Source organism: Solanum dulcamara, chromosome 10, assembly GCF_947179165.1.
Source record: "Solanum dulcamara chromosome 10, daSolDulc1.2, whole genome shotgun sequence".
In the NCBI taxonomy this organism is placed as follows: Eukaryota; Viridiplantae; Streptophyta; class Magnoliopsida; order Solanales; family Solanaceae; genus Solanum; species Solanum dulcamara.
In genome coordinates, this window is record NC_077246.1 from 45156936 (window position 1) to 45165532 (window position 8597).

The 8597-nt window shown below is 38.1% G+C and overlaps 1 pseudogene; it reads right to left on the reverse strand.

The window, feature by feature from the left end:
- Window positions 1-1172: 1172 nt before the first annotated feature.
- On the reverse strand, window positions 1173-1292 carry LOC129871812 (5S ribosomal RNA; annotated as a pseudogene).
- Between the last annotated feature and the right edge of the window lie 7305 nt (window positions 1293-8597).

Genomic DNA, 8597 nt, shown 5'->3' on the forward strand with positions numbered 1-8597 from the left:
TAGATGAGGTGTCGCACTATGTGTGTGAAGGATCCTGTCGCCTCGTGATTTTGCCAAGATTCCGTACATGGATAATGAGGTTGGCAAAAAAAATGCAGAAAGATGGGGGCATGATGCAGTACCAAGTACATTGGGGAAGGAGACTGGATGAAATTGAGACTGGACATAGAGCAACATATAAGCGGATAAAGGTATAAGTACCCTCTAAAGGGGGGAAGCAAGTTAGAAAACTGCAAAGGGTAAGATAAAGGCAATTAATGTGGAAACATGTTCGAGATGGATGCTTATAATTCAATAAGATCCTTTTTTGAACCAAGTTAGAAGGATCTAGAAGTCATCAATAATTGGATAGAAGTTAGAATGCTATGTAGGATAGTATTAAGAAGTTTCCAACAAGACCTGGAATAGCATAATGCTAGAAAGTGGGTACGTATAAAAGCAAAAGAATATAGCAATGAAAGGATATCGATTAACTCAAGGGTCACTACAAAAGATAATGATAGCATGCTAAACCAAAAGCCAAAATGTTAGCTATAGAGTTGGTCGCAAATGATGTTATGATAGATGTATAACCAAGGACAAAAGAATATAAAGCCTCCTATGGTAGAAAATGAGAAGAACACAAAGTGAATAGGGGAAAAGAAAGAAGTGCGACAAGGTGAGATCTAGCGAGACGAAGCTAGGATATTTCTCAGGTTAAGTTGAGCACCTTCTCACAGTTTCGTAAAGGTAAAGGAAGACACAAGATAACAACAATAAAGTGTTACCAGCTGGGGTAAGGAAAGTGTAAAATGGTTTAAATAAGACGAGCAAAACTAGCTGGGTACTAAAAGATGGCGAGCTCATATGCCAAACTTCTTTGGGACTATACCAACTAAGGATAGACGGAACTCAAAGTGTCTCTACAGGTCATTATATGAACGAACTTTAGCGCTACTCAGTAGCCAACTTCTATGAATGGGTGCATACAAAAATGGGGAAATACAATAGGAGGACTTAAACCAATATGACCAAAAAGGGACATGGTCGTAGTGGAACTAAAGATCTACCCCTATACCGGTTGCAAGATAACAGAGGAAAGGGAAAGGCAACACATAAAGACTAGTAAGACGATGCTAAGATGAATTTTGGACTAAGTTGAGTGCCCCGCACATTATTGCAAGGATTACCATGAAATGCAACATGAGGACTTCCCAAGGAGGTCACCCATCCTAGTATTTCTCTCGCCCAAGCACGCTTAACTTCTAAATTCTAGTGGAATTTAGTGCGATAGTGCAGGTGTGGTCGCACGAGATGGAAGAATCTGAACTAGTGGCGGAGAAACAACATGAGATTATGTTCCTAGAGTACTATAAATTATGTTGAGGGTATTGTTAAAAGGATTTAAGCAAGACAAGAAGGATTAGCTAATTGCTAACTGACGACGTACTCGAATGTAAGGAGAAAAAAGCAAAACCCAAAAGGTAAGGATACCTGTTGATGTAATTTACAAAAGACAGGAAGTAATACACGAGGTCGAAAATCCCACAATATGACCAGGGCTACAAAACTCACTTCACACTCTAGCGCCAGATGACTCTGGAGGAAATGTTACTGGTGGATTAACAATATTAGCCCATGCTCCTTCAATCAAAGGCTACCTACTTAGCCGAGAAGCTGTAAAAGTTTATAGGGTAAAAGAGTGGTAGGACCTTATGGAGTCCCCATAGCTATTATCCTAGATGAAGGAGCCCAAGTTACAGCAGTCTGCAAAGAAACTGGGAAGACACATAAGTCTTCGTACACTACTTTACCCTCAAACCTGATGAACAGACTAAAGCGTACCACTTGAACGTTAGAAGATATGTCATGAGCTGGTGTTGTTAACTTCAAAGGTAGATGAGATTATTATCTATCACTTATCAAGTTGCCTACAATAATAATTACTACTCTACTATCCTAATGGCCCCGTACAAGACTGGTAGAGCAAGATGTGTAAGTCCCCTATTGGATGGGTCGATGTTAGAAAGACTAAGCTAAAAAGGCCTCGACATGATTAAGCAAGCTATTGACTAAAAGCCCAGTGTCGGCAGAAATGATATACAAATAATCAACATCGACATATAGAGTTCAAATTGATGATTGAATGTTTATAACAGGGTCACCCAGAAAAGGAAACTTAACCCAAAATATATTAGACTGTATCAAGTTGCTCATAAGGTGGGCAACATGGCTGGTAAGTTGAGCTTACCACTTTATTTGGAAATTATACGCCCAGTCCATCAGATAGGGATGCTTCATAAGGGTACTGACGAGCCTCCTAGGGTATATTCCATAGATGATGTCCAAGAAATGGAATCCTGTGAGGAATAACCTATCTCCATCTTAGATCGACAAACTAGAAGATTGTAGACTAAAGATGTGCCTTCCGTCAAGATACTGTGGCAACACTAAAACCAGAAAGAAGATGACTGGGGAAGCTGAAGAGAATATGAAACACAAGTATTTGCACCTATTCCCGATGTCTGCAGGTAACCCCAACTCCTAAAACTCGTATATTAAGTACTTGGATAGAAGTATGTGTTATGGAAACAATAAAGAATCTCCCTATGATTTGTATAAGGTGCTAAGAGACGTTTTGTTTAGCATTCCGGGACAAATATTCTAAAGGGGGGAAGGATGTTACACCCCACACTTTTAAACTCGAAATGTCTCATAAGTTCCTTAGACATTATCATATGAGCCAGATACACCACGACACTATCAAATGACTCTAAGGAAGGGAGAAGGTGATACCCCATAGTAGAGAAGGTTGGAAATGTAGTCATAAAAATCCGGAAGGAATTGGAGGCCAAGTGATGAGTTGTAGGACTTGACTTACCTACGTAAGATCTTAACTTAGAAATATTACATACTTGAGCTACTTGAGGACATACCAAGCTTACATAGCATGGATTACATAGGATCTTAAAATAGGATGAGATTACGAACCCACGAGGAAGGACAAAAGACAACACGTGGTAGCCAATGGAGGAGTGACATATGGCAGAACCTCAAGTAAGAAGGTGAACCACCTTCTTGGGGTCAAGTAGGTAACCCACCTGCTTGGGGGGAGGTGGACCCCATGCCATGTGGCAGCCCCTTATTGGCAGCATATATATGTGGCCCAATGGGGGCCGAACACTTGTCACCCTTAGAGGCTGACATGTGTCACCCCCTAAGGCAACATATATCTACATGTTAAATGACTCATAGGTCATTTGTTGGTTCAAAACTTCAGTACCAACTAAGAAAAAAAATAGAGAAGAAAAGAGAGGCAGCCACTGCTTGAAGAAAACTAAGGTAATTATCTAATTTTTCTCCGTGAATTAATTATCTAAGGTATTCCTTAGACACGTGGAGGTGTATATATGTGTATTAGTATGAATAATTAGTCTTTAATTCATCCTTACACTTGGAAACTTGAGAGAAAGTTGAAAGAACAAAGAGAGAAAACGTTAAGAGCTAGTTAACAAACCCATTTTTAAAGACAGTAAGCTATCCAGAATTCACATTTTGATAGTTTTGAGTGAGTTGTTTGAGGTTTGTATTGTGTAATGTTGGTGTGAATTGCTTGTATATATGTTGCAGGTTGTTGTTTTTGGTTGGCTGTAGTTATTAGCGGTGTGATTGGAAATTCGGATAGGGCATATTATAGGGTAGTTGCTGCCCGATTTCCATTAACTCTTTAACTAGTTAAGGAACTAGTCGACAAGACTAGCGAGGAAATGAGTTTTGTTAATACTCGTGTATAATTTAAGCTAATGAACAATCAAGGGTTGTTGATATTCGTATTTCTTTCATATTGAATAGGTTCAAATGACGACGAGGTGAACGGGATAAAGATTAACTCATAAGAGGTATGTAAAGCTCTCTCTTGGCATGTTTTTGACATAGGTATGAAAACCTATTCTTTCTCTTCTTTTTGGCATGTCTTGGATGTAGGCTATGGATGACGAAATCTTCAAGGCAACTTCACTCTTAGGTTCTGAATATGACTTCAGGACTCTTGATTAGTTTTGGATGCTAAGACTTTTAACGTAGTTAAACTCCTTCTCCTCGAGTCTTCTATATGACTGTATAATAATTGATTCAACTAAGCTCTTTTTTTTGTAAAAAAGAAATGCTCTGAGATAATAAATGCTCGAACTGCTATAAGATATTTCTTACTGATATATGTCTAAGATTTCCAAATCTCCCTTTTACATAGTCCTTAGTGATATTTAGAGGGTAGACATCAGATACTTTCTGCCCTAATATCTAGGGATGATTCACCTGACGACTTCATTGAGTCTCCGATAATGATTTAAACTGTGTTTTGTTTCTCACTACTTTACTCGTGCATACTATAACACTTCTTTCGTCGACTCCAGGGCTGGTTATAGTAATCATGCATAATTCACTATATTGTTCATCGCGCCCTCACTAGAGGGCCAAATATGTATGTATATATATGATGATATGATGATGTGTTATAATAAGGAGGTGATGGTACTAAATATATGATTAACCGGATCCCTGATAGGGCCGGCTACATTGAAAATTTGAGCATACATGATTTTACTTTTCCAGGTACAGGTTTTTTGTTTGATATTTTATCGCCTACTTCTCTATTTCAGATATGCCTCGGGGGGGGGGGGCTACATTTCATGCCCACAAGTATAGGTACGGGTTTTGGGAGTTCGTCATCTTAGGATCCCGCTCAGGTCAGCTCGAAGAGGCTTGATTGTATCGGAGCCTAGTTTTTGACATTGTCCATTAATGTATAGTATTATTTAATTATTTAGGGGTATGACGGGGCCTCTGTCCCGCCATATGTTGTCATTGATATTGTTAGAGGTCTGCAGACATGTATATGTGGGTTGTGTATATCAATTTGATTTAGCTGGGTCTATATGATGTATGGTATATATTATTATGTTATGACAGCCTTATCGGCTTGCATGCCCTTTCATATTACGACACAAACGAAAAAGGCTACAGGTTTATGAAAATAATATCGTCCAATGGGGCTCTATAAATATGATATTTTTTTATTTATAGTTAAATTTGATCACAACTAATAGTTAGGTATATGGGGGGTCCAGGTCAGACCCCAGTCGCGGCCTATGAGGTTGGTTCATGACAACAATCTAAATTGCAGTCGTTATAGTTGAATTATCGTCGAAGTAAAGTATTATGCTTGTGGTGTGATATTGCAGGTGTGTGGAGGTGTATTGCAGGGACTAAAAGTATTCTAAAATAGGTGTGGGTTCTGCCTGTTGCAGCCACACGACCCTTCATTTTATATAAATAATGATTTTGTGAAATAATGACTAGAAATACTATTTTGGTATCGTAATTTTCAGCAAGTTATTTGGAGCTTGTGTTGTGTAATGTTGCCATGTTTTACTTTTATATGAGCTGTAGGTTGTTGTTGTTGGTTGGCTGTATTGATTAGGGATTTAATTGGAAATTTTGATAGGGAATCTTATAGGAGAGGTGCTGCCCAATTTCCGTTAACACCTTAGCTAATTAAGGAACTAGTTGAGAAGGCGGGCGAGGAAATGAGTTCTATGAATACTCGTAGGTAATCTAAAGAGATGAAAAGTCTAAGATGGTTGATACTTGCATTTCTTCCATGTTAAATAGGTTTGGAGGATGACGACGTGAATGTGATTAAGAAAAATCCATAAGAGGTATATGAAGCTCTTTCTTGGCATGTTTTTGGAACAAGTATGTAAACCCTATCTTTTCTCTATCTTTTAGCATGTCTTAGATGTAGACTATGGATGATGGAAGTTTCGGGGAAACTTCATTCTTACGTTCTGAATATGACTTCAGGACTCTTGATCACTTCTGGATGTTAAGATCCTTAAAGTAGTTAAATTCCTATTCCTCGAGTCTTCTATTTGACCGTATCGTGGTTAGTTAGACAAAGCCCTTCTTTTTAAAGGCTCTGAGATAACCAATGCTCGGACTTTTATAAAATATTTCACACTGGTATATGTCTAAGATTTCTAAAACTCTTTTTTACCTAGTCCTTAGTGACATTTAGAGGGTATACATCAGATACTTCCTACCCTGATCTCCAAGTGATGGTTCACTTGATGACTTCATTGAGTCTCAAATAATGATTTAAACTGTGTTTTTTTTCCCACTACTCTACTCGTCTATATTGTAAGACAACGATCGTCATGTCTTGCGCCAGTTATCAGATTCATGCTCAATTCCACTGGATTGTTCATCAAGCCCTCACTATAGGGCCGGGTACGTATGTATATATGTGATGATGTGTTGTAATAAGGAGGTGATGGTTCTAAAGATATGATTAACCCGATCCCTAATAGGGCTGTCTATATTATAAAACTTGAGCATGCATGATTTTACTTTCCCATGTATAGGTTCCTGATTTGATATTTTACCCCCTGCTTCTCTATTTTAGATATTCCTCCAATCATATTATGTTATATTTTACATACTCAGTACATATGTCATACTGACCCTCTTTTCTCAGGAGGCTGAATTTCATGACCACATGTACAAATATAGGTTTTGGGAGTCCGTCAGCTTAGGATTCCGCTCAGCTCAATTAGAAGAGGCTTCATTGTATTGGAGCCTAGTTTTTGGCACTGGCCGCTAATGTATAGTATTGTTTTATTATTCAAGGGTACAATGGGGGTCTTGTCCCGCCATATGTTGTTATTAATATTTTTAGAGGTCTGCAGACATTTATATGTGGGTTGTGTATGTCAGTTTGGTTCAGCTGGGTCTACACAATGATATATGTTATTATGTTATGGAAACCTTGTCGGCTTGCGTGCCCTTTGATGATGTGATACAAATGAAAAAAGCTACATGTTTATGAAAATATTATCACCCAATAGGCTTCTGTTGTATGGTATTGTGTTATTTATAGTTCGACTTGACCACAACTGATAGAAATGTATACAGGGGTTTAGATCAGACCCTAGTTGCGACCTACGGGGTTGGGTCATCACAGAAGTGGTATCAGAGCTGGTAATCCTTGGAATGTCTAGTAGAGTGTTGATTATCGATGTGTGGCATGCCACATCTATAAGCAGGAGGCTACGGGATTTTTAGGATATTACCTTTCTTTCATAACTAAGATCGTGCTATAGATCCGGCTCATAGGACAATTCTTTATGCTAACCTTGGAATTTTGAAGAAGGATGACATGAACAGAAGAAAGTAATGGACGACATGGAAAGTTATGGAGCATGCATTTAAGTAAAGTAAGGGCACGAAAGATATCTGTTGGGTAAGGTATTGAAGTAAAATTGAAATTTAAAGTCAAAAACTAAAGGGAAAAATAGACAGGAAAGCGCAACAGATGCAGTTCAAAGTTGGACGTACGAGGTAAGTCTATTATTTCTATATTATTATTGATATTGAAAGCCCTGTGTGGCTGCAATATGAGATAATATTGAAATCCCTGTACGGCTATGATATATATATATATATTGGCCCTGTGAGGCATTGTTGGTATTTTCTGCATGTAGGTTGTGGGATAGTAAAGGGTATAGAGGAAACTCTACCGAAATTTTCCCGAAACAAGGAAAGGGAATGAAACATAGATTGTTAATGGATCTTGAAAGTTGATATAGAGTACCCCTATTATGTTTAACTAAATCTGTAGGAAGTACTCTTCATGTCGTCGATGAGGGGCACCATTTTTAATTGGAGAATTTTATTTCGGAGAAACAAAAGCCTATTTGAGCTGTAAAGTTCAGACTATGGCATCTCCAGTCGTATTTGTGCTGTAGGAAAAAGAAAAGCTCAGGTTGAAGGGTAAGATGTCCAGCAATTGAGTTTCACTTTTCTTAAAAAGTACCAAGACCTTAACTATTAGTTTTAAATTAGATAAGTTGTTCATAACGTGAGGATAAACTCAAAACAAGACCATGTGGGTCAAGTGTTAAGAAGTACTATTATATTTAACGGATTCTAGTTTTATTTTAACGGTGGTTGGAAAGCGCTCTATGATAACAATTTGTTAGTTCTCCACCAACAAATTAGAAAAAGACATTCTAACAAAAGAACTCCAGAGAGATATCATGAACTGAATATGAGTAGGACTAAAATGGAGATATATGGGTACGAATGTAAAGGTGTGGTATAACAATACGGGGATAAAGTAAGACCGCTAGTAAGGCGCACTTGGTAGATGTTGAATAAGTTGAAAGCCTGTGTTGGGTACACAATAAGGGCAAGGGGCACAAGGTATAAAGGAACGATGCATGTACACAATGTCGCCCCAAAAATAACGGGACCCATAAAGAGATAAAGATGACAAACATAAGAAATAAATGGTGCAACTTCCATTCACCCCAAGAAACAAAGGATATAGGAGGGAATAAACCTACTACTCTAAGAGAACCTTGGACAGTTATTGTCGGAATACAAGTGCTGCCTAGTTCAAATTTGAGATAACTACTAGTGTGTATTAGCCTTTCATAAAGATAAGTATAATGTGGCCGTGGATGAGTTGTTTCCCGAGTCACATTATTCAAGTAAAGATTAGTAAATAAGATATCTCACTATATATGGAAAGGTTCTCGTCACTTCGTAATCTAGCC